Genomic DNA, 26,498 nt, shown 5'->3' with positions numbered 1-26,498 from the left:
CTGAGATAGAAAAAAATCGCCCAGGACAGAAACCGGTGGCACACATTTGTTGAGGCCCTTTGCTCCAGTGGGAGACACAGGATTAAGTAAGTATTGACTGTGTTTACTACAGTCAATACTTACCAACAGACCAGCCCAACTATTCCGCACAGTTGATAGACTATGTAATCCATCCTGTCTAAAACCCACTATAACTCCCTCAAAGGAGCTATGTGAGAAATTTGCTTGCTACTTTGCTGACAAAGTATCTTCTATTCGGTCTCTCATTCAGTCCACAGCACCCAAGACTCATGCAACTAATGGAAATAGCTGCAAAAACAACCTAACACCCTGGAGTGACTTCAAAAGTATTAGTGAGGAAGAGATCTCAGACATCCTCTGTCGTCTCCGCCAGACAACCTGCGACCTGGATCCTGGACCAACTAAACATATGCTGAAATGCCCTGACCTGCTTGGTCCAGCACTTCACAAAATAGTAAATTGCTCTCTGCAAGCAGGGAGGTTTCCTACCTCTCTAAAAGAAGGAATCATCAAGCCCCTTCTTAAAAAACCTTCCATGCATCCAGATGCTATGAGCAGCTACAGACCTGTCTCCAACCTTCCCTTCTTAGGTAAAGTTATTGAAAAGGCTGTCTTTCTGCAACTTGAAACCAGGCTGTCAGTAAACAACATCCTGGACCCTCTACAATCTGGCTTTAAGAAACACCACAGCTGTGAAACAGCCCTCATCCAAGTCTGCAACGATCTGCTCATGGCAAGGGACAGAGGGGAATGCTCCATCCTAATCCTGTTGGATCTCTCAGCGGCTTTTGATACAGTTGACCATGAAATCCTGCTTAACAGACTGCAGGAGTACTGTGGCATCAGTGGATCAGTCCTCCAGTGGTTCAGATCATTCCTGACTGACAGAACACAGAGTATCCCTAGGACCTATAATGTCCAAACCTGCACCTCTACAATTCGGAGTGCCACAAGGATCAATCCTATCCCCTCTGCTGTTTGCAATCTACATGTTGCCACTCGGTACACTTATCCAACGACATGGCCTGACGTACCACTGCTACGCCGATGACACACAGCTATACCTGTCCTTCAAACGTGGTGGAACAGACCATACCCTAAAAATAAACTCTTGCTTAGCTGAGCTTCAGGCATGGATGAATGATAACTGGTTGAAACTGAATGCTGACAAAACTGAGGTCCTGTTTGTCCAAAGCCAGTGCTCGCCATCAAAACAGCTCTATCCTAAAGCAACACCAATCAGGATTGGGAATTCAGACATAAACAGCTCCAACCTTGTGCGCAGCCTTGGCGTACTAATCGATGGGGAATTGAGTTTCAGAAACCAAATTTCATCTGTAGTTAAATCTTCCTTCTTTCATCTGAAGAACATTGCAAAGATTAAACATCTGATTCCCCCAGAGGATCTTCCAACTCTAGTCCACGCCTTCATCACATCACGGCTGGACTACTGCAATGCCCTTTATGCTGGCCTCCCCAAAAAGGACCTGCGTCGCCTGCAATGAGTGCAGAATGCTGCTGCCAGATTGCTAACAAACCAGCCTCGCCACTGTCACATTACACCGATCCTTCGCTCACTGCACTGGCTACCAGTAGAATGGAGAATACTCTTCAAGATTGGACTGCTGACATTCAAATCCCTGCACAATCTGGGCCCTGGATACATGAAGGACTTGCTGAAGCTGCACCACACCTCTCACAACCTCAGATCAGCAAATTCTATAAACTTGGTCACTCCCAGAGTGCACCTCAAAAAATCTGGAGACAGAGCCTTCTGTCATGCTGCCCCTACTCTTTGGAACTCCCTACCACACCCAGTAAAGACAGCACCATCCCTGGAGCTATTCAAATCCAGACTGAAAAGCCACCTGTTTAGCCTGGCATTTCCAGATTTATAAAATTCTTCCTCTGTACCACGATGGTCGGAGCCATGCTTATGCGCTTTGAGTCCCACGGGAGAAAAGCGCTTTACAAATGTTATTTGTTGTTGTTGTTGATTGTGTGTCTACTTGGAGGAGGTAAGTCCACCACTACCTCCTCTATTTACCAAGAATTTGTTTTTTAAGCTCATTTAGCTTCCTTTTATCCTTTTGGCACCTCTGTTCTCCTGCATAATATGGAGTCCACCCTGGGTGGATGGTTGAACCTCCTTTTTCTCATCTACAGAGAGCGACTTCTTATTCCTGAGTGGGGTAGGAAAATCTCCCCACCTGCTTTTACAGTGGTTGCCTAAAGGTAACCCTGGTTTGTGAGTATTAATATTTACTCTATCTAGTAACCATTTACCAGTACATATTACACTATTGGGGCTCTTGGTGTTCCTTGTTTTTAATGACAGTATTTTTGTTTAGGCTGAAGTTCATCTTTAAAGTGCACTCCATTGATCTGGTTCTCTGTGAGATTGAGATGTGTACACACAAGCAGATCAGGGTATGTATGTCAGCAGTATGAATAGCTGTATGAACTAGTTTTATGAGGGTTACCTCATGGTTTCCCTGAAGGTATGTTTTTAATTGCTTTTAATTTGCTGTTGATGATAATTCAAGTTAACCAAGTGCCCATACAATAAAGGCATTCCGTTTCTGTGAGTTTTCAACTTGAGGCTCATTTTACATTTTTTGTGTCTTCCGGAATTTTATATATAACTAGTTTTTGTTGAGCCCACACCCAGACAAGTAAGCATAGAGGCGATTAGTCTCACCTCTTGCAGTGCTCTCTCTCCTCTGAATTGTTTTTTCAGTTCTTGGCATGAAGTAGCTTGGTGGGGCGCAACCTGGGGAATGCAGGGCTGGTGCCACACTGCTTACATCACAGGAGGAGAGTCACTGACAGCTGGGTGCTCCCCAAAAATAGCCGGGTGGAGCACCCAGCTAAAAGTCTGGGGAGAACACTTTTTTGGTTCGTGTATATCACATTTGCTTAAGAGGGAATATTTTAAATCTTTCATTGGTATACACGCCTGATTCTTCTCAGTGTTGCATCAGAGTCAGTAGCATTTCATGCATCATCTTACATGCTGCAGGCATTGTGTATGCAAGTACACAATGACATTAGTACACATGACAAGGATGACTTATTAGATGCAAAGGTTGAACTTTTTTTATTCTAACACAGGAAGTTTCATTGGTTGCTCCTAAGCAACTGCTTCACCTTTGTTCCAGCATTTTATGCACCTATCTAAATAAGCCAATCCCTATTTTTTTTCAATTGTTTAAGCTGAACTTAAATTGAGCAATGGTCTGTATCTAAATGAGGAGTGAAATATTCAAGCACAACTCCGATAACAGAAATGGTACAACGCAGGCTGAAATTCAGTAGATTAACTAGTTTCCGTTCGGTTAACCCTTAAAGAAAACCTGTACTGAAAATTAAAAGTCAAAATAAGCATACACAAGTCATACTTACCTTCCACGTAGTCTACTCCTCAGTGTCTTTCTCCTCTCCTGCGTCCTGTTTGTTAACTGTGATCAAGGGAATTTTCCGTCCTCCATTTTGAAAATGGCCATTACCCATAACAGCTTTCTGGTCAGCACACAGTTAAACTGTAACATCGCCCACTTGAGTCATAGGGAAACATGGACATTACCTGGTACATCCGTTTTCCTCTCAGCTATAACGGACAGCAACTGATATTTTACTGACAGCAACTGATATATTTCAGATCTGACAAAATATTGTCAGAACTGGAAGGGATTATTGTCATAAGAAAATGGTGAGCTTCTGAGAGGAACTGATGGCAAGGTAACTATGTAATGTTCATTTGAAGTTACCTCCTGGGTTTATTTTAAATATTTTTACTCAGTACAGGTTCCCTTTAAGGTTCCCGACATTTTTGACACTTTAGCTGTTTTGATACAGCAGTAACTTTTTGATTACTTATGCCATCTTAGTGAATATATATATATATATATATATATATATATATATATATATATATATATATATATGTATTTCATTCATTTTGCATCATTCTGTCACATGTGCAGATTTAAAAGCACACTTGCTGTTTAACTGCTTCAGAAAACAGGACTGTATTTGACCCAGTGGGTCAAAGAGCTCAGAAAAGCTCTTTTGCACAGATCACAACTGAGGTTTTTAACTCTTCCTGTTCTGTAAAACAATATGAGACTCTTTTCTTTGCTAATAATGTTCTGTTTCTTGGCTGTACTGCGCATACAATTTATTATATCACAAGTTTATTTTCGCTTCAGGTTTTCTTTAACCACTACTGGACTGCCAGTAGTATTAAAACATCCTGTTGGTCCCTTTTTAATGGACCAACAGACATTTTAAAAAGTCCGCTGCTGCTGCCGCTCGTGCATGCGCACGTGCACTTTAAGGTGACTACAGTTATCTATTTGTTACTCACCTGGGGCTTCCTCCGGCCCCTGGAAGCCATTTCAGTCTCTTGCTGCAGTTCCGGTCCTCCTCCATTCTCCAGCTGGCCGCCCATAAAGATCGCGACCCACCGGTGGGTCGGCGCTCCTGTGCAGGCGAGCTGCGGTGAGGGACTGGGGTGACTTCTGGGGGCTGGAGTGAGCCCCAGGTGAGCAGAGTCGGATTAAGACCACACAGGGTCCCAAGCAGAGCAATACATTTGGGGCCCCTTTCCTCAGCCACCCTGTTGAAAGGATGCCCCTCCAATATAGGGGGCCGGATGTCCCTGCAATATAGGTAGTTGGATCTCCCCCTACTATAGGTAGTAGCCAGATGTCCCCCCAGAATAGATAGCAAGACAACCCCCCCGGAAAGGTAGCCAGATGTTCCCCCAGTATAGGTAGCCAAGTGACCCCCCCTACTATAGGTAGCCAGTTGACCTCCAGTATATATAGCCAGCTGTCACCCCCCAGTATAGGTAGCCAGATGTCAACAGATGTATGGTCACTGTAATTCCCCAAGGCTCATTCCTTCCCCCCCGACCCCCACTTATGTCCTCCCCTTTGCCACCATCTCCACTAATCCCTCAAATATGCCCCTCTTCCACCTCGGATATCCCCTCCCTCTTTATCAGACCACCCTCAGTCAGGTAACACATCTTTACTGACCTCCCTCCTGGCACCATGATCCCTGCCTCGCTAATGCTAATTTCCAAAAGTTTTGGTGCCCCTCCTTCCGTCACTGTTTTCACTCCAATCCCCCTTGCCCCCCTTAACATCCATGCCTTTTTGGTGGTCAGTGGCAGCCACTTTACTATAGTATGAAACCTTATAGGCAACATCCATACTCAGTACTGACAGGTTGAAAAGCCATTATGATCTGATCATAGTGAAAGAATCTGCCTGTAACAATTGATGCATGCTTTAGATTATAGTTTCTAATAACAAGATTGGAGAAGGAAGAAGGCAAAGCAGGCGGTTTTGGTGCACGGCGCTCAGCACCGGCTGCCCAAACTAGGAGCCCCATAGCAGCACGGTGGCATAGTGGTTAGCGATCTCGCCTTGCAACAAGCGCTGGGTCCCCGGTTCGAATCCCAGCCAGGTCAACATCTACAAGGAGTTTGTATGTTCTCCCCGTGTTTGCGTGGGTTTCCTAGGGGCACTCCGGTTTCCTCCCACATCCCAAAAACATACAGCTAAGTTAATTGGCTTCCCCACAAAAAATTGGCCCTAGACCATACATGCACTACACGATACATACATATGACTATGGTAGGGACTAGATTGTGAGCCCCTCTGAGGGACAGTTAGTGACAAGACAATATACTCTGTACAGTGCTGCGTAACATGCCGGCGCTATATAAATACTTAAATATATATATATATATATATATATTCAGTACAATCTAGGCTTTCGTTGGGTAATATTTTATTTTATAGCCATTTTATGGGGAAATTAGGCGTAAATGCAGAACATGCCAATTTTTTCATTTTTCGCATTTCCTAATTTTCACATGACACGCCCTGGGTAGAACGATACCCCATATGCCATATTTCATTACTAGCTGAGCATTTGGTGGCCCGCTATCCACAGCCTGTGCGTCTGTAGTGATTGGAAGCGTTCGCTAGAGCAACAGAGGGTCATAGTCTTCTACAGATGCATCGCTCGGCAGTGGCAGAGTGATACATCTGTAGAGCATTGTGGCCCAAAACCTTCGCCCTAGTAATCGCATCCGATCACTACAGGCGGCGGTCATTAAAAAAATTATAAACAGGTATAAGTATTGCAGGGGTTAAGATTGGGTTAAAGTGGACCTGAACTCTTGCACAGGACACAAGGAAAACATAACAGAAATGCACCCTATATGTATTTAAAGAGTTTAGCCTGTGTTATGTCCCCTTAATTTGTGTCTAATCACAAGTTGTAATCTGATCTCACCCCTGTGTCACATGACTACCTATGGCAGATAAGCCCATTTGAAAGTACCGGCTGTAAAACAATATGTCTGCTGCCATGAATCAGGAAAACGAAACTGTGCAGATTTATTTTAGGATTTGTACCAGCTGTAAGGGCTCAGACACACTATAAGCGTTTCTCTGAGCGCTTGCAACTGATTAGCGGTTTCTGGGCGCATTTTACAAATTGATCCCATTCACTTTCATTAAAATTGCGGTATAAATTGCAGCGATCGCACAAAAATGTATGCGATCGCATCGGTTTTTAACCACGATTTTAATAAAAGTGAAATGCAAGCGCTCAGAAAAGCGCTTATAGTGTGTCTGAGCCCTAACAAAGAAATGTTTTTTGTTTAAAGGTTATTATGCTGTTGTGTATCTTTTACAGCAGAGAGGAGTTCTGAGTTCAGGTCCACCTTAAAGTGAGCCCGAGGTGAAAATAAACTGATGAAATAAACAATTATATTTATCCTCCTACTTCTAAAGATGACTTTTAAAATGATTTTAAATAAATGATTTTATTTTATATTTAAACATTTAGTAAGTAGATTGCATGTTTTGTTGTCTCTGCTCAGTTGCAGTCTATTAAGTGTCCCTAAATAAAAATACATGAACTATTTTGACCCTTTCTCTCTCCCTCTGCTCTCAGAAATATGTAGAAAAATTTATTCTGCCAGGAAAACTTATGGCTGTAATTTGCTTATCAGTGATGTTTATTATATTCCAGACAAGCTACTGACAAGACAAAAGCTGCCCCTTCGACCCTTAAAAAGTAACACTTTCACGCAGCAAAATAAAACAAGTAAAACACGCTGGTTATTAATATGTTAAGTACTGTATATACACATGTTTATCTCATGTCACATGTCGCCTCGGGTAGGTTGGGGTTAGAAATTAAACACTTATTTTATTGGGACCATGTCACTTAAATTTTTTTTGTTTCAACTTTTAAAACTTTTTTCCTTAACTTTATTGAATGACTGTTGCTATTAGCTAGCAACAATCATTCACAGGGCCCGTGCACAATCACACACATGAACGTGCGGAGGCAGGCAGCGGGTTTTTTAATGCAGGACGCAGATTCTACGTCCTAGAACCTACAGCAGCAATAATTAGGATGTAGAATACGTTCTGGAACTGGGAGCAGTTAATATTACATGTAATAGTGTTCATGACAGCCAATAAATTGTGAGCTTGCAAGGACGGGGCTCTCTCACCCTTGTATGTCTTGGAATGTGCTAGGCATTTTGTTCATCATATTACATTTGTCACTGTATTTACTAGGTCTACCAATCCTGTATTATAGGCCAATGCTTATATTTTGTGTATACCATTATCTATATCATTATGCACTCCATGTATGTTTCTTACTCTGTACAGCACCACGGAATATATTGATGCTTTATATATCAATAATAATCCTACAAATGATGTCCAAAACTATATATGCAAAATGTAAAAAGAGAACCGAGAGCCCAATATAGTGTAGTAAGTATTGACAATTGGGTAAATGAAACGAGTATAATATATACTCACAAACCAAGGTTACATCCAAGTAGCCACTGTACAGGCAGGTGAGATTAGCCTGTCCTCATTAAGGATTAAGAAGTCCCTCACTGTAGACAGTAGAAAGAAAGGGGTATCCCCCTCCACCAGGGGTGGATATGAATTATAACGTAATGAAGAACAGAGGCGCCAACAGGATAAAATCAATTCTTAAAACTTTTAAAATTGCTTAGGAGGCAGTGGTGGAGTTACCCCCTGCAAGCCGACACAAAAACTGTGTATTCAAAACAATCAAATTTATTGGTACACACCAGGGTTTTTTTTGCAACGTGTTTCGCAGGTATATTCCCGATTCCTCAGGCAATAAAAAAATAGGAGTACACACAGTACAGTCTCAAGGTCACGATAAGTGCCTCTGAGGCGCTTATCGTGACCTTGAGACTGTACTGTGTGTACTCCTATTTTTTTATTGCCTGAGGAAGCGGGAATATACCTGCGAAACGTATTGCAAAAAACCCCTGGAGTGTACCAATAAATTTGATTGTTTTGAATACACAGTTTTTGTGTCGGCTTGCAGGGGGTAACTCCACCACTGCCTAGTAAGCAATTTTAAAAGTTTTAAGAATTGATTTTATCCTGTTGGCGCCTCTGTTCTTCATTACGTTATATGTGCAAAATGTATACCAGGATAGGTTCACACTTGGGGTGAGGAAATCAGACAGATCGTTCTCCGCAACAGCCAAAACAATGATTGGATCATATGTTATCTATTCTATAGGGTCTGTTTGGACATGTCGGTTGTGGTAGCGGAACTTAACCACTTGAGGACCGTGGGCTTTACCCCCCTTAAGGACCAGGCACTTTTTTTCCATTCAGACCACTGCAGCTTTCACGGTTTATTGCTCGCTCATACAACCTACCACCTAAATGAATTTTGGCTCCTTTTCTTGTCATTAATAAAGCTTTCTTTTGGTGCTATTTGATTGCTGCTGCGATTTTTCCTTTTTTCATTATATTCATCAAAAAAGACATGAATTTTGTCAAAAAAATGATTTTTTTTTAACTTTCTGTGCTGACATTTTTCAAATAAAGTAAAATTTCTGTATACATGCAGCACGAAAAATGTGGACAAACATGTTTTTGATTAAAAAAAACCCATTCAGCCTATATTTATTGGTTTGGGTAAAAGTTATAGCGTTTACAAACTATGGTGCAAAAAGTGAATTTTCCCATTTTCCAGCATCTCTGACTTTTCTGACCACCTGACATGTTTCATGAGGGGCTAGAATTCCAGGATAGTATAAATACCCCCCAAATGACCCCATTTTGGAAAGAAGACATCCCAAAGTATTCACTGAGAGGCATAGTAAGTTCATAGAAGATATTATTTTTTGTCACAAGTAAGCGGAAAATGACACTTTGCGACAAAAAAAAAAAAAAAAAGTTTCCATTTCTTCTAACTTGCGACAAAAAAAAAAAAAAAAGAAATCTGCCACGGACTCACCATGCTCCTCTCTGAATACCTTGAAGTGTCTACTTTCCAAAATGGGGTCATTTGTGGGGTGTGTTTACTGTCCTGACATTTTGGGGGGTGCTAAATTGTAAGCACCCCTGTGAAGCCTAAAGGTGCTCATTGGACTTTGGGCCCCTTAGCGCAGTTAGGCTGCAAAAAAGTGCCACACATGTGGTATTGCCGTACTCAGGAGAAGTAGTATAATGTGTTTTGGGGTGTATTATGTATAAATTGTCCATTTAAAGAGATATTTCTCCCACTCAGCATGGGTATGTGTAAAAATACACCCCAAAACACATTATACTACTTCTCCTGAGTACGGCGATACCACATGTGTGGCACTTTTTTGCACCCTAACTGCGCTAAGGGGCCCAAAGTCCAATGAGTACCTTTAGGATTTCACAGGTCATTTTTGTTTCAAGACTACTCCTCACGGTTTAGAGCCCCTAAAATGCCAGGGCAGTATAGGAACCCCACTAATGACCTCATTTTAGAAAGAAGACACCCCAAGGTATTTCGTTAAGAGTATGGCGAGTTCATAGAAGATTTTATATTTTTTCTCGCAAGTTAGCGGAAATTGATTTTAATTGTTTTTTTTCACAAAGTGTCATTTTCCGCTAATTTGTGACAAAAAATAAAATCTTCTATGAACTCACCATACTCCTAACGGAATACCTTTGGGTGTCTTCTTTCTAGAATGGGGTCATTTGTGGGGTTCCTATACTGCCCTGGCATTTTAGGGGCCCTAAACCGTGAGGAGTAGTCTTGAAACCAAATGTCGCAAAATGACCTGTGAAATCCTAAAAGTACTCCTTGGACTTTGGGCCCCTTAGTGCACTTGGGGTGTAAAAAAGTGCCACACATGTGGTACCGCCGTACTCAAGAGAAGTAGTATAATGTGTTTTGGGGTGTATTTTTACACATACCGATGCTGGGTGGGAGAAATATCTCTGTAAATGACAACTGCAAGCAATGCACTGGCGATGTGATCAGGGCTGGGGTCTGAGGGCGTTCTGAGGGTGTGGGCGGGTGATTGAGTGCCCTAGGGGCAGATGGGGGTCTAATCTGATAGGTAGCAGTGACAGGGGGCGATTGATGGGCGATTAGTGGGTGTTTAGGGTAGAGAACAGATGTAAACACTGCACTTGGGAGGTGATCTGACGTTGGATCTGCGGGCGATCTATTGGTGTGGGTGGGTGATCAGATTGCCCGCAAGGGGCAGGTTAGGGGCTGATTGATGGGTGGCAGTGACAGGGGGTGATTGATAGGTGATCAGGGGGATAGATGCATACAGTACACAGGGGGGGGGGGGGGGGTGGGGGTGATCAGGAGGGAGCAGGGGGCAGTTTAGGGAATTAAAAAAAAAAAAAATAGCGTTGACAGATAGTGACAGGGAGTGATTTGATGGGTGATTAGGGGGGTTATTGGGTGCAAACTGTGGTCTGGGGGGTGGGCAGGGGGGGGTCTGAGGGGTGCTGTGGGCGATCAGGGGGCAGGGGGTGGGGGGAATCAGTGTGCTTGGGTGCAGACTAGGGTGGCTGCAGCCTGCCCTGGTGGTCCCTGAGACACTGGGACCACCAGGGCAGGAGGCAGCCTGTATAATACACTTTGTATAAATTACAAAGTGTATTATACACTTTGTATGCGGCGATCCGGGTGCTAGTAACCTGCCGGCGCTTTCGAACGGCCGGCGGGTTACAACGCGAGGGGGGCGGAGCCAGTCCCTGGCGAAGGATCGCGTCACGGATGACGCGATCACTCCGCCCATGCCCCTACAAGGACCGCCGCCTCTGGGCATGAGCTGGTCCTTGCGGGATCCACTTTCCGGTCGCCCCTGTGCAGTGGGCGGTCGGTAAGTGGTTAAAGTCCAACCCTGTATGACTTTTACGGACACCACACAGAACACAGACATGTTGTACATATCATAGTATCTATGGCGTGTTAGACATTGAGGTTGCATGGGCGGACACAGCGGATCATTCATCAGGTCCGCTGTGATTGTCCACGTCGGAAGCCTGGCGAAATTTGAACACCTAGCCTCATGATCTCTAACTCCTTCTACTGCGTTTAAAGTTCTTGAATGCATGGACAACATGCACGTTTACAGCGGCAGTAAAGCATACTTTCAATGTACTGTATGCTTCACATCACACCTCTAATTCACAATGCAACTTTTCCCCACCGTTGCGATCTTATAACAATGAAATATATATATATATATATATATATATATATACGTTCTGGGCAGTGGAGTTGGAGTCAGAGCTATTTTTGGGTACCTGGAGTTGGTTTCATAAACTGAAGAGTTGGATACTTTTTGTACCCACTCCATAGCCCTGCAAGGGCTGTGGAGTTGAGTCAGAGCAATTTTGGGTACTTGGTGTTGGATGATTTTTGTACTGGCTCCACAGCCCTGTAAGTGTTACCCCTGCCTCATGTTGCTCCACACACCAGTACAGAACACCGAATAATGTTTTTTGGCACAAAGGATTGTCAGAAATTATTTTTAACTATCGCCTATAACAGATTACAACAATGGAATTTAGTAGATGTTTTTGGACTACAATAGAATATCCATATAGTAAACCAATCTCCTCATTAAACTGCCAACACCCCACCCCATGTATCCCAGGCTTCCACCCCTTTGATTGTAAGCATATTTGGCAGGACCCTCTTCCCTATGTGCTCTTCACCACCATATGGATTGGTTTTCTACATTTATGCCTACCTTTCAATCTGCACACCATTGTCTATTATTTCACTAATTTGGTGTACTATTGTTTACCGCTGTCATGTCCTAATGTTATATTGTTTGACATTGTATTGTCTCGCCTATCTATATTGTACAGCACTGCGTATGTTAGCGCTTTAAAAATAAATAAAGTTTATAAACTATTAATTTATGATCTAATGGAAACAATATCTAATAACCATAGGGTGGCTTGGCCAAACCAAATGCACTACAGTCCGATTTACACGACTGGAGCTGTTGATATGCTCCATGTCAACCCCATCCCATATCCGGTCTCTATCTGTATCTCTTATTACAGTTCTGTATCAGTCTTTAATAGGGCAATGAGAAACAAGAGAGCAAGCGCCACAACAAGATCCTGTGTCAAATTAGTGTCTGAAGAAGCACTGAGAGACTGTATAGCAAGCCAGAAATGAAACACTGTTTACAAACGGCAGTAAAGGTGCCCATACACTCGTCAGATTGGCAGCAGATAGATAAGAAATGCATCTGATGATCTATCTGATGCATTTTTAGAACATTTTTTACCAGGATAGAATTCCAATAGATTTCAGTTTGAAATCTATTGAAATTCGATCTGATGGCATCTTTTTGCCAACAGATTTCCATTAAGGCCAATGCAAACTGATAAGCAATCTCATCAGATCGACCTAAATTTTCCACCCTGCCAGTTCGATGGAAATCCATCGAAATTAATCGAAATCGGCCATCGATCGGTCGATTGGCCAACCGATTTGCAAACGATCAATCGGTCGGCCAGAAAATCGGCTGAGTGTATGGGCCCCTTAAGACTTGGGCCTGCCAGTCAGTGGTAAGCTGAAATTTATAAGGGCTAGTCAGACACAGGAAGTATTGGTGGCAGCTCCAAAATCTAATTAAGGTGGCCATACACTGGTCAATTTGCCATCAGATCGACCAACAGATAGATCCCTCTGATCGAATCTGATCAGAGAGGGATCCTATGGCTGCCTTTACTGCAAACAGATTGTGAATCGATTTACCATCTCTGAAGCTGCCGCTGTCCCCCGCTGTCTTCTTCTCCGCTCTGGGCTACAGCTTCACTATACTTCCTGTCCGGGAGAGTTTAGACAGTAGAGGGCGCTCTACTGTTTAAACTTCCTGCCGGGACAGGAAGAAGTAAGGGCTGCTGGACTCGGAGCCCAGCGCAGAGAAGAAGCAGCGGTGACAGCGGGGACTCACTCTGGCCAAACCAGGTAATGTATTGCCACTAACGTCGGTCGTCGGGCATTCGAACGCCACTATCGACGCACTCCCGTCCCGCCAGCGATCAAGCGAAATCTTCCGCACGGACGGGAATGATCGATTTCAGACTGAAATCGATCGTTCGGTCAGCGTTTGCGCAACGATTTCACAGCAGATTCGATCACAGTGATCGAATCGGCTGTATATCGGTGGGAAAATCGGTAAGTGTATGGGCCCCTTTAATCAGTGTAGATTTCTGGATCAGCAGATGCAAACTATTAGTTCCTGAAAAAATAGTTTGCATGCTTGGTGAATTTTTAGCTCATTGCTAAAGACCAAAAGGTATTTGGCTCTACATGAAGACATGGGGAACAGGGAACTGGCTCGGCAGTCATATGCTAAACTATACCTTCTATATGTGCATTTTTTTTAATTTCATTTACACTGACATTGTGTGAAGCATGGGGTTATGGGTGCTTTGTAAGGATTAGCACAGATTCTGTCTTAAGAGCACTTTTTTGCACTACAGTAAGCAAAAGTCCCCTGTGCAAGAGCAGAACTTTAAAGAATACCTTACATAAGAAGGATATTCATTGGCTGTATGTGACGCAGCGCGTGCATAACAAAAGGTACAACTTTTCTATTCCATTACGTTTTTGCTGTTACAGGGAACGAGACGTACACAATGAAAACCAGGCAAATTTGCATAGTTTAAAAGGAAATAAATATGGCAACCTCCACATCCCTCTCACTTCAGGTATCCTTTAAATAAAGCAAATCAGATATGATGAATTACTTAAAAGCTAATTATTCAGCTGTCATGTATCAATAATTACCCTTCTCAATCTGATTAGCCCTATACTTAAAGGATACCGAGGTGACATGTGACATGATGAGAGACATGTGCATGTACAGTGCCTAGCACACAAAAAACTATGCTGTGTTCCTTTTTTTCCTTCTCTGCCTGAAAGAGTTAAACATCGGGTATGTAAGTGGCAGTTCCTGTCTGAGTCAGGACTGGGTCAGACTACAGTGTGACCCTCACTGATAAGAAATTACCCCTATAAAACACTTTCCTAACAGAAAATGGCTTATGAGATCAGGGAAGAGATAAAAAGGGTCAATGGTTCAGATACTTCAATGAATATGTCAAACAATAACAAAAAAAAAAACGTAAAAAGCAGATTTAAATATAAAATAAAACTATGGAAGATCTTAAAAAGTAATTTTTAGGAGAAGTAGGATAGATACAATTGTTTATTTCATTAGTTTATTTTCACCTCAGGTGTCCTTTAAGGAGTGTAAACACACCAAATTGTTGTTGTCACCCAAAGAGATAAGGACTTAGTTACTCAGACTGCAGTTCAGGGTCTGAGTGCTGTACAGACACATTACTCTGCTATAGCAGAGCAATACTGTTTCAATAGTAAGGGGAGCAGGAACAGCAGTGTGGTGTCCAGGATCTTCTAAAAAAATTAGCATATTGTGATAAAGTTCATTATTTTCTGTAATGTACTGATAAACATTATACTTTCATCTATTTTATATTCATTACACACAAATGAAGTATGTAGAAAAGGAACAGACTGGCACTAGATGTGGGTGGATGGACACTGGGTTCACCGGATTGCGTACTCCATGCCAAACGTGCTCTCCAGAGCATACACTTTTGCAATTTGAGGAGAAAGGAGGCAGAGGCACAGTTAAAGCAAGTAGAAATACCTTTAATCCACGGAGTGCTGACACGTGGGGTTACAGTGAGGGGATGCCTGACAGCTGTTTCTCTAAGAAAGCTTCTTCAGAGGCAAAATTTAGGAACCAACATAAATTTCCTAAATTTTGCCTCTGAAGAAGCTTTCCTAGCGAAACAGCTGTCAGGCATCCCCTCACCCTCACTGTAACCCCGCGTGTCAGCACTCCGTGGATTAAAGGTATTTCTACTTGCTTTAACTGTGCCTCTGCCTCCTTTCTCCTCAAATTACACAACTGAAGTAGTTCAAGTCTTTTATTGTTTTTCTTATTGATGATTTTGGCATACAGCTCATGAAAACCCAAATTTCCTATCTCAAAAAATGTGCATATTTCATCCGACCAATAAAAGAAAAAAGTGTTTTTAAAAAAAAAAAAAAAGTCAACCTTCAAATAATTATGTTCAGTTATGCACTCAATACTTGGTCGGGAATCATTTTGCAGAAATGACTGCTTCAATGCGGCGTGGCATGGAGGCAATCAAGCCTGTGGCACTGCTCAGGTGTTATGGAGGCCCAGGATGTTTCGATAGCGGCCTTAAAGGGAAGGTTCAGGGACAGTTGAAAAAAAATAAAAATCCGAATCCACTTACCTGGGGCTTCCTCCAGCCCGTGGCAGGCAGGAGGTGCCCTCGGCGCCGCTCCGCAGGCTCCCGGTGGTCTCCGGTGGCCGACCCGACCTGGCCAGGCCGGTGGCCTGGTCGGGCCTCTTCTGCGCTCCATTGTGCGTTCCACGCCGGCGCGCTGACGTCATCGGACGTCCTCCGGGCTGTACTGCGCAGGCTCAGAACTACTGAGCTCAGAACTACTTGGAACGCACAATGGAGCGCAGAAGAGGCCCGACCTGGCCGCCAGCCTGGCCAGGTCGGCCACCGGGAGCCTGCGGAGCAGCGCCGAGGGCACCTCCTGCCTGCCACGGGCTGGAGGAAGCCCCAGGTAAGTGGATTCGGATTTTTATTTTTTTTTCAACTGTCCCTGAACCTTCCCTTTAAGCTCATCCAGAGTGTTGGGTCTTGCGTCCAACTTTCTCTTCACAATATCTCACAAATTCTCTATGGGGTTCAGGTCAGGAGAGTTGGCAGGACAATTAAGCACAGTAATACCATGGTCAGTAAACCATTTACCAGTGGTTTTTGCACTGTGAGCAGGTGCCAGGTCGTGCTGAAAAATGAAATCTTCATCTCCATAAAGCTTTTCAGCAGATGGAAGCATGAAGTGCTCCAAAATCTCCTGATAGCTAGCTGCATTGACCCTGCCCTTGATAAAACACAGTGGACCAACACCAGCAGCTGACATGGCACCCCAGACCATCACTGACTGTGGGTACTTGACACTGGACTTCAGGCATTTTGGTATTTCCCTCTCCCCAGTCTTCCTCCAGACTCCAGGCACCTTGATCTCCGAATGACATGTAAAAAGTTGCTTTCATCCGAAAAAAGTACTTTGGACCACTGAGCAACAATCCAGTGCTGCTTCTCTGTAGCCCAGGTCAGGCGCTTCTGCCGCTGTTTCTGGTTCAAAAGTGGGTTCATGCTTCCATCTGCTGAAAAGCTTTATGGAGATGAAGATTTATTTTTTCAGCATGACCTGGCACCTGCTCGCAGTGCCAAAACCACTGGTAAATGGTTTACTGACCATGGTATTACTGTGTTCAATTGGCCTGCTAACTCTCCTGACCTGAACCCCATAGAGAATCTGTAGGATATTGTGAAGAGAAAGTTGAGAGACGCAAGACCCAACACCGCTACCGAAGCATCCTGAGCCTTCATAACATCTGAGCAGTGCCACAGGCTGATTGCCTCCATGCCACGCCGCATTGAAGCACTCATTTCTGCAAAAGGATTCCCGACCAAGTATTGAGTGCATAACTGAACATAATTATTTGAAGGTTGACTTTTTTTGTTTTAAAAACCCTTTTCTTTTATTGGTCAGATGAAATATGCTAATTTTTTGAGATAGGAAATTTGGGTTTTAATGAGCTGTATGCCAAAATCATCAATAAGAAAAACAATAAAAGGCTTTAACTACTTCAGTTGTGTGTAATGAATCTAAAATATATGAAAGTCTAATGTTTATTAGTACATTACAGAAAATAATGAACTTTATCACAATGGCTGTCATTCATAAAGCATTTCCGCATGCGGAAATGCTTAAAACAGCTGACTTTACCGACCACAGAGCAAATTCTGCATTCATAAAGGCTCCTTCCGCATGAAAAGCTGACCTTACCGAGCAGAGCGATAAATCACCGCCTTGTGCGGTGATTATTGCAGGGCTGTGGAGTCGGTCCAAAAATCCACCGACTCCTCAGTTTAGGATTCCACAGACTCCAACTCCTCTAATTTGCATATTACAATTTTGTTGATTAACAGTATGTAACGTGAAATTCGTCTCTTAACTGCCAACGCTTAGGAATTTTACAAGACAACTGAAGTGAGAAGGATATGTAGACTACTATATTTATTCCCTTTAGACTAAAACTAGTCCTTGGTAAGAGTACTTGTAAAAGGTACAGAACGGAACAAAGAACATCTATCAGGCCCTAGGCAATGTAACTGTTGGTACATGTAAGAGTGATGTGCAGGTACTCTGCAGGGAAATGAGGAGATTCTTCCTCTACACTTTCTTCATGCACAATCTGAACCAGGTTTATGGGTGATAGACAACACCACTGTGTTCAATGTGCACAAAATTCTCAGTGGATTCCCTGCAGCTCTGTGGGGAGTGCATATGTAGAGTATAGTACTACTGTGTAACAAAGTAAGCCTGAGACAGATGAAATTAAAGTTTTATACATACCTGGGGCTTCCTCCAGGCCCCTTCAGGCTAATCAGTCCCTCGCTGTCCTCCTTCGCCACCTGGATCTTCTGCTATATGTCCAGGTACTTGAGCCAGTCTGGTGTAGTGTGCATGCACACACTCCGCTGCCGGGGGCGTACTACACCTGCGCAGCACTATTGCGCAGACGCAGAATGCTCCTGGCTGTGGAAGCGGCATGTAGCCAGACTGCTCTGACTGGCTGAATTACCGGGACTCATAGCAGAAGATCCAGGTGGTGGAGGTGGACAGCCTGAAGGGGACTGGAGGAAGCCCCAGGTATGTATAACACTCTTTTCATCCATCTCCGGTACCCTTTAATTTGTAGTCACCAAACCAAATTTTAACAACATATCAAATTATTTGATTTCATGAGCAAAGAGAGTGCGTACATTTGCATAAACCAGCATCAATGCAGAATTATTTCCATCTCATTGACCATCTCTATTAGTGACACAGCTACACATCAGGCTTTATTTTTACAGCATAGACGTTATTTAGTATATATAAGAGATTCCTGTGTACACATCATATATACTGTACAGTCACAATCAGATATGTATATCTGACTTTAAAAATATGGGGACTGCTTTATTGAAGCAGCACAAGTAACTAATTTTGATTGGTTTATTTCATTTTTGTGGACTGAGCACAGCTATTACTGTATATATACACATTATTTTTAATGACTATTATCTGAGAAATAGAACATTTTATCATATTTTCTATTATAATTACAGTTACAAATTCATTAGGAGTCGGTGCATTTTTTCCCGACTCCAGGCACTCAAAATTGCTCCGACTCCACAGCCCTGGATTATTGTAAAAAATGTAGCAAAATGTTAATTCATAAAGATCACCGCAAGTGGTGTGAGGTCGGGAAGTACCGCTCCCTCTGATGTGGCGATAACAATGTAAATGAATGGAGACACACAGACCTCCCAGGCAGCTGCAGTAGAGCGGAACACGGAGAAATGTATCAACTCAGCTGCTTCCTGTACTTCCGCAAGCCTACCGCCTGCCTACCGACAGCCTAGTTCAGGAAATCTCCGCACTACTATCGCACGTGAACACTTTTTCATGAATGCCCACCAAGAAGTCTAAAATACCGACAGCAGGGGTTTCCCGCACTGATTCTCCTTAGGCCCCGTTCACACTTGCGTTTTGCCATGCAAACGGACCTGATCCAGCTTACGGTTCCGATCCTTTTGCATCAGGCATGCATCAGGCTGCCATCCGGATCCGTGGGCAAAAAATAGCGAAATTTAAATTAAAAAAAATGTTGGTGTCAGCAGAAGGTGCACCTGTAGAATCAGGTTCCTCCGCCGTAGGCCTCACCTCCACCTCCGACATTCTGCCAAACAGCTCCAGCACGTCTGTCACTGCTGCTCCACTCCAGACATGCTTGGCCCATGTGTCCCCATCCGAAATGGCCGCTTGGATACGCATAGGAATTGGGGTAGAACGTCAGGTGTTTGTAGGCAGTGTGTTCTGTGCCTTCCGTTTCCCATTGGTTTCTGTGTTCCGGATGGTGCTGTCAGGCTCAGGTCCGGCTCCGGTCCGGGTGCGTGGGCCGGAGATCCGGACCCAAAAAATAGCGCATGTTGGAAAAGTGTCCGGAGTCCGGTCCGGCTCCGAACTGTACGGAACGGACACGTGTGAACGTCCGCATAGCCTTTGCATTGCTATGCGGAACGTACGTTCCGTTTGTACAGTATACGGTCGGGATCCGGCCCGGCGAATCCGGACAGGGAACGCTAATGTGAACCGGGCCTTAGTGACAACAGGTTTATGAATGATACCCAATATGCTAATTTTTTGAGAAGATCCTGTATGATGGTGTGGCCTCTAAGGGTGATTAAAAGGATACAAATTCTTCAGAGTTTCTGAAATTTTTTATGCAAATGTATGTAGCTTCAAAATGGACCAATTCATGTAATCTGGGTTTAAAGTGATTGGTCCAATTTCAAGCTGTATATATTTTCATAAAAATTGAGAGGGCAAATCTTAATGCAACATTAGATGACACATGTACACAAAGCTAGATCCTCTGCCTAGTGCTATCTAGTGTGTGTACCTAGCTTAACTGGTACAGCCAGGGGTTAATCATAAGGGCTGGTTCAGACGGGCGTTTTTGTGGTGTTTATTGGGATCTACTGCCATCCCATTCAAGTAAATGGGAGCGTTTAGAGCTGGCTTTTGCAGGCTTTCATGAAAACCTGGCGGTAGATCCCAGCGTTGCATCTAGTCTCGAAAGCAACATGCTGCTTTCAGAGGCGGTAAATGGCAGGAAACAATAGCAGGGACCAGAACTGCTAGCCTTGAACGCTTCCTAAAAGCCTTCAAAAGCTAGCTTTTAAACGCTGGCGTTTGAACGCAATGCCAAGCGAAAGCTCAGCAGACACCCGGGTGAACCAGCCCTAAAAGAATCTGGCAAGCATGTACCGATATCTGGCAGATTCAGGCTAGGAATACACTAGGCAGTGCGGGAAAGGTAGCATTTTCCTGCATATGCGTTTTTAGTGAGTTTTCCATGTATTTGCATTTTTGTTACGCACATGCGTTTTTCTTGCGTTCTGCATGCGTTGCATATATAAACGCATTTTTAATACGTTTTATGACAATCCCTAGAAAGTTAACAGAAAGCAGAAATACAGTAAACTTTTTTTTTTTAAACGCACTAAAACACAATACCGGTGCGTCACCATTGACTTTCATTATGTGCGTTTTGGAAAAATATGCAGCAAGACCAGCGTTTTAAAAAAAGCACATTGCAGCATGCAAACATATGCGTTTTTTTCATGCGGCCCATTGACTTGCATTATGTGCGTTTTCCGCAACTCTAGCGTTTCTGCCTAGTGTGTTTCTACCTTCAATCACTTTTTATCAAATCCACCAATGATCTATTACTTCTACATATATCCGATCGGTTGACTTTCCGCTGATTACTGATCAAGAGGCAAGTCAGTCACATCTGAAAATGGGGTTAGATGACCTATAGCTTAGCACAGCATCAAGTTCATTGATGCCACACATTGCACATCATAATTATATAGTATTTATATAGGGCTGACATCTTCAGCATTGATTTCCACCGTTTATAGTCTTTATACCACCTGTCCCCTAGAGGGACTCAATCTGATCCCTACCATGGTTCATCTTAAGGTGCATACACACATCAGACTATAGTATTTGGAAAATGAAAGATCAGACCAATCTTACCACCCTTCATGTAGTATGAGAGCCATACCTTCACAGTCTATTCTATGGAGCTGAACTCCCCATCAGAAAAAAATCTTTGCAAGATACTGCGCACACATATGCTGTACAGACACAAAAGATCAATATCTGCAAAAGATCTGTTCCTGCCAGACATTCATCTGCAGATCAGACAATCATCTGCAGATCTGAAAATCCATCCTGGTGGATCTGATCTGCAGATGAATGTCAGTTAAACAAGGTGTGTATGATGATCTGCAGATCTCAGACTATGAATGCAATTTGCAGGAACGGCTCTTTGGCAGTAACAGATCTTTTGCAGATACTGATCTTTTGTGTCTGTACAGCATCTTTGTGTGCAGCATCGTGCAAAGATTTTTTTTCTGATGGGGAGTTCAGCTCCATAGAAAAGACTGTGAAGGTATGGCTCTCATACTACATGAAGGGTGGTAAGATTGGTCTGTGATCTTTCATTTTCCAAAGACTATAGTCTGATGTGTGTATGCACCTTTAGGGCCCGTTTCCACTATCGTGAATCCGCATGCGTTGCCCGCATGCGGATTCGCACAGTCAGTACAAGTGGATGGGACTGTTTCCACTTGTGCGTTTCCCCGCACGTTTTTCTGTGCAGAAAAAATCTGCATGGTAGGGCCCTCAGAATTCGCCTGCGTGTGGAATGCAGGCGAATCGCACGCAATGTATTTAATAGGGAAATCGCATGCGTTTTTTGCCGCGATTTCGCATAGGTATTAATGTTAATTTACACAGGCAGTGACATGGTTAAATTCGCATACAGCCTTACCTATGCGAATTCGCATGCGAAATCGCGGCAAAAAACGCATGCGGAATCGCACCCGCATGCGATTTGCCTGCGGTGATTCGCCGGCGATTCCGCAACGCTATAGTGGAAACGGGCCCTAAGTCTTTAGCCAATTTTAGAGGGAAGCCCATTAACTTATCTGTAGGTTTTTGGGATGTGGAAGGAAACCAGAGCGCCTGGAGGAAAGCCATGTAGGCACAAGGAAAACATACAAAAGCAATGCAAGAGTGCTATCCACTATGCCACCTTGCTGCCCATAAATAGACTGAATATTTATTTTCATTGATTAAGTATGAAATCTATTAAAACTCAATACCGCTGCTCCCCCAGGTGTCACCCCCTGCTAATGTTGATCTCCCCAGTGCCCTATATAGAGTATTAGTGCGGGGAAGGCCGTTAATCTACTTTAGGGGACCCAGCAGGAAACCTCATAGGGAAACTCCGCTAACGTGATAGGTTGTAGTAAACTATGCGCGCACACCATTCTGCCAATCATAAAACTTTGTGCTGTACAGGGTGCTGTGGTTAGAGAACTGTTCGCTGTGAAGTTGCTGGGTCCCTAAAGCAGACTAGCGCCCAGGCTCCAGCTAGTATGGTTGAGTTGAGGCAGCTTAAAAGTCCAAGGGGACAGTTCTCCAATCACAGCAAAGTCTACAAGTTAAAGCAATCTAATTGGCCTACAACCTATCAGAAACCTAGCAGTCTGTGAGGGTGCTGTCCACCCAATCACATTAGCTGAAAATCATGCTGGCTAACCTCAACCATACTAGCACCAAGTGCTTTGACAATCACTTCTCCAGCCAGCGCACTTCCAGTTCTGTGAGGGGGATTGAACCCTTACTCTTACACATCACCACACCAGGAGATTGCAGCAGCACAGAGCATGAAGCATGGCAGCTGGATAGGTGAGCGAGAGCACTTCACTGCGGTAATACTCTGCATAGGGCCCCATGGAGAGCAGCATTAGCAGAGGGGCTCATCACCGGTTCCAGTGGTCAGATTATAAATTCACTTCTAACCAGCCTTCCTATATACAAAATCAACATCATTGATTTTAAAAGATCAGGGAGAAATTAGCAGAAAATGAACTGCAATTTTGAATGGGCCCAATCACATTCGGTAGCTATTAGTTAAATCTGTGTAGCTACATCTAAAACACCTTTCAGCCTCCCTATTCCAGATAGTTGTGGTCAAAAAAGCTGCCACAAGTATACAATAGCAATAGTTGGAAATAAAAGCGAGCATTAGTAGCTTCAAAGAACACCTCTTTATTTTTATTCAGCTTTTAAACATGCAGTTATAACACACACACAGTAGCATCATGTATTGATGTATATACCTGTATGGAGCAATAATAATGAACTTCATATTTCAGGCATGGACATTATTATGCAATGTATTAAGGTCATACATGCAAGCACATCTTATAAACATTAAATATGTAGCACAAGTTTGCAGTGGAAGAAGCCCCCCTGGCTGCATGTTATGAATGAAGACCGATGTGCCAGGCATAGTAAAAGCAAACATTTGGAGTGTGAGGGTAGATAAGAATAAGGACATTATAAGCAGTGGCCAGGCATGGAGCATTGTCTCTGTCACATAATAGTCCCCATTCATAGCACACTGCTACGGGAAGAAAAGGCCCTTCTTGTGGAAGCAGCCAGATCGGTGCACCGTACATGCACGGAAACAGGACTAATGTGCATATATCATTATTATTCCCCACAGGTCTATAGGCCTCTGCACACGCTACACTGCAGCACTGCTCGCCGCTCTCTCCCCGCTGCAGCCCGGTCTATCATGGTGTGTACACGGGCCTAGCGCGGCCTGCTGTCCCCTCCCCGCCTTTTCTGAGCCACCCCCAGCCGCTGCTCCGGCTCCCGATCCCCCGCTGTGTTCCCCGGCCAGGCTTTGCGGGGCGGAGCTGCTGGCAGAGCCCCGGAGCCCGAGCTCCGTGTTGCGGCTGCGCCAGCAGGGCTGAGATAGCTGGAGATTGCGCGGTAGGGCACTCACCTCAGAGCGGCTGCGCTACACCGAGCCTGCGCTGTAACACTCTAGCTGGGACCTCTCTGAGCTGCAATGGCTGCGGAAACCCACGCTACACACTGCCACGGCTCGCCCCGCCTCCGACTCACTGTCGTCATGACGTCACCAGGCGTCGGGCGCGTGTGCCGTCTACTCCTGGCAGCCATGTGCAGAAGGTCTAGCGCCTTAGTGCTGAAGCGCCCAAATCCGAAGGAAAATGTCACGGGTTGTGTGTATACATCACACTCTAATGTGCAGTTTTCCTCTATTTGGTTAAGTTTAATTTCAGCCTTTATTAATATAGGTCTCATTTCTAATAATTAACATCTTTTAAATTCTAATACATAGCTACCAGCTCTTTTGGTGGGACAGTCCCTCTTTGGGAGCCCTGGCCCACTTTCCTCCTCATTTGTCCCTCTTTCAGGACTTTGTCCCTCTTTTCTATGTAAATATATATACAGTGGCTTGCAAAAGTATTTGGCCCATGAGGTTTTTCACATTTTGTCACATTACTGCCACAAACATGAATCAATTTTATTGGAATTCCACATGAAAGACCAATACAAAGTGGTGTACACGTGAGAAGTGGAACGAAAATCATACATGATAAAAAAAATATTTTTTACAAATAAATAACTGCAAAGTGGGGTGTGCGTAATTATTCAGCCCCCTTTGGTCTGAGTGCAGTCAGTTGCCAATAGACATTGCCTCATGAGTGCTAATGACTAAATAGAGTGCACCTGTGTGTAATCTAATGTCAGTACAAATACAGCTGCTCTGTGACGGCCTCAGAGGTTGTCTAAGAGAATCTTGGGAGCAACAACACCATGAAGTCCAAAGAACACACCAGACAGGTCAGGGATAAAGTTATTGAGAAATTTAAAGCAGGTTTAAGCTACAAAAAGATTTCCAAAGCCTTAACAACCCACGGAGCACTGTTCAAGCGATCATTCAGAAATGGAAGGAGTATGGCACAACTGTAAACCTACTAAGACAAGGTTGTGCACCTAAACTCACAGGCCGAACAAGGAGAGCACTGAAATGCAGTCAAGAGGCCCATTGTGATTCTGGACGAGCTGCAGAGATCTACAGCTCAGGTGGGGGAATCTGTCCATAGGACAACTATTAGTCGTGCACTGCACAAAGTTGGCTCTTATGGAAGAGTGACAAGAAGAAAGCCATTGTTAACAGAAAAGCATAAGAAGTCCCGTTTGCAGTTTGCCACATGCCATGTGGGGGATACAGCAAACATGTGGAAGAAGGTGCTCTGGTTGGATTAGACCAAAATGGAACTTTTTGGCCAAAATGCAAAACGCTATGTGTGGCGGAAAACTAACACTGCACATCACTCAGAACACACCATCCCCACTGTCAAATATGGTGGTGGCAGCATCATGCTCTGGGGTTGCTTCTCTTCAGCAGGGACAGGGAAGCTGGTCACAGTTGATGGGAAGATGGATGGAGCCAATTACAGGGCAATCTTTGAAGAAAACCTCTTGGAGTCTGCAAAAGACCTGAGACTAGGGCGGAGGTTCACCTTCCAGCAGGACAACGACCCTAAACATAAAGCCAGGGCAACAATGGAATGGTTTAAAACAAAACATATTCATGTGTTAGAATGGCCCAGTCAAAGTCCAGATCTAAATCCAATCCAGAATCTGTGGCAAGATCTAAAAACTGCGGTTCACAAACGCTGTCCATCTAATCTGTTTTGCAAAGAAGAATGAGCAAGGATTTTAGTCTCTAGATGTGCAAAGCTGGTAGAGACATACCCTAAAAGACTGGCAGCTGTAATTGCAGCAAAAGGTGGTTCTACAAAGTGTTGACTCAGGGGGCTGAATAATTACGCACACCCCACTTTGCAGTTATTGATTTGTAAAAAATGTTTGGAATCATGTATGATTTTCGTTCCACTTCTCATGTGTACTCCACTTTGTATTGGTCTTTCACGTTGCATTCCAATAAAATTGATGTATGTTTGTCCCAGTAATGTGACAAAATGTGTAAAACTTCAAGGGGGCCGAATACTTTTGCAAGCCACTGTATTTCTCTACTAAAATGTTTTTGATTGACTAAACTTTATTCCCATCCTTTAAATTGATATATTACTCATTTTAAAATGTTAATAAGAAGGAAAATGAAACAGGATAGAAATGACCAGTGTGGTTTGAATTATAAAACATTTTTCTTATGAAATCTTTGATATGCGTGACTAGGGGGGTGTTCGTGATGTGGCTTAAGTGTCCCTCTTTTTCATCTCAAAAAGTTGGGAGGTATGCCAATATATGTATGTATTGCACAGCTCCCAACTTTCCCTTTTTCAGGAGACAGTCCCTCTTTGGGAACCAAATTCTTCTGTCCCTCTTCTTCATTCCCTCTTTCAAGATTGCTTTACAGCATACATCCCAACTTTTTGAGATGAGAAGAAGGGAAACTTAAGCCATGCCCCTGTCACAACCCTGGCCACGCCCTCACCACGCCTCTAGTCACGCATACCATAAAGATTTCATAAGAAACATATGATGTTTTATAATTTAAACCA

General features: G+C 43.6%; 1 protein-coding gene across 4 annotated transcripts in view; it reads right to left on the bottom strand.

The window, feature by feature from the left end:
- The window catches only part of NRF1 (nuclear respiratory factor 1), a 101,484-nt gene extending 77,414 nt beyond the window's left edge, over nt 1-24,070 (bottom strand). Inside the window, exon 1 of one of the 4 annotated variants that reach the window (XM_068275962.1) lies at nt 23,945-24,070. The gene's annotated coding sequence lies outside the window, so the exon portion shown is untranslated. The remainder of the gene's footprint in view (nt 1-23,944) is intronic. The other 3 variants (XM_068275964.1, XM_068275963.1, XM_068275965.1) reach the window with 3 other exon arrangements.
- Nucleotides 24,071-26,498: the final 2,428 nt, after the last annotated feature.

Source organism: Hyperolius riggenbachi, chromosome 3 (assembly GCF_040937935.1).
Source record: "Hyperolius riggenbachi isolate aHypRig1 chromosome 3, aHypRig1.pri, whole genome shotgun sequence".
In the NCBI taxonomy this organism is placed as follows: domain Eukaryota; kingdom Metazoa; phylum Chordata; class Amphibia; order Anura; family Hyperoliidae; genus Hyperolius; species Hyperolius riggenbachi.
This window is presented reverse-complemented; position numbering and strand designations above follow the sequence as displayed.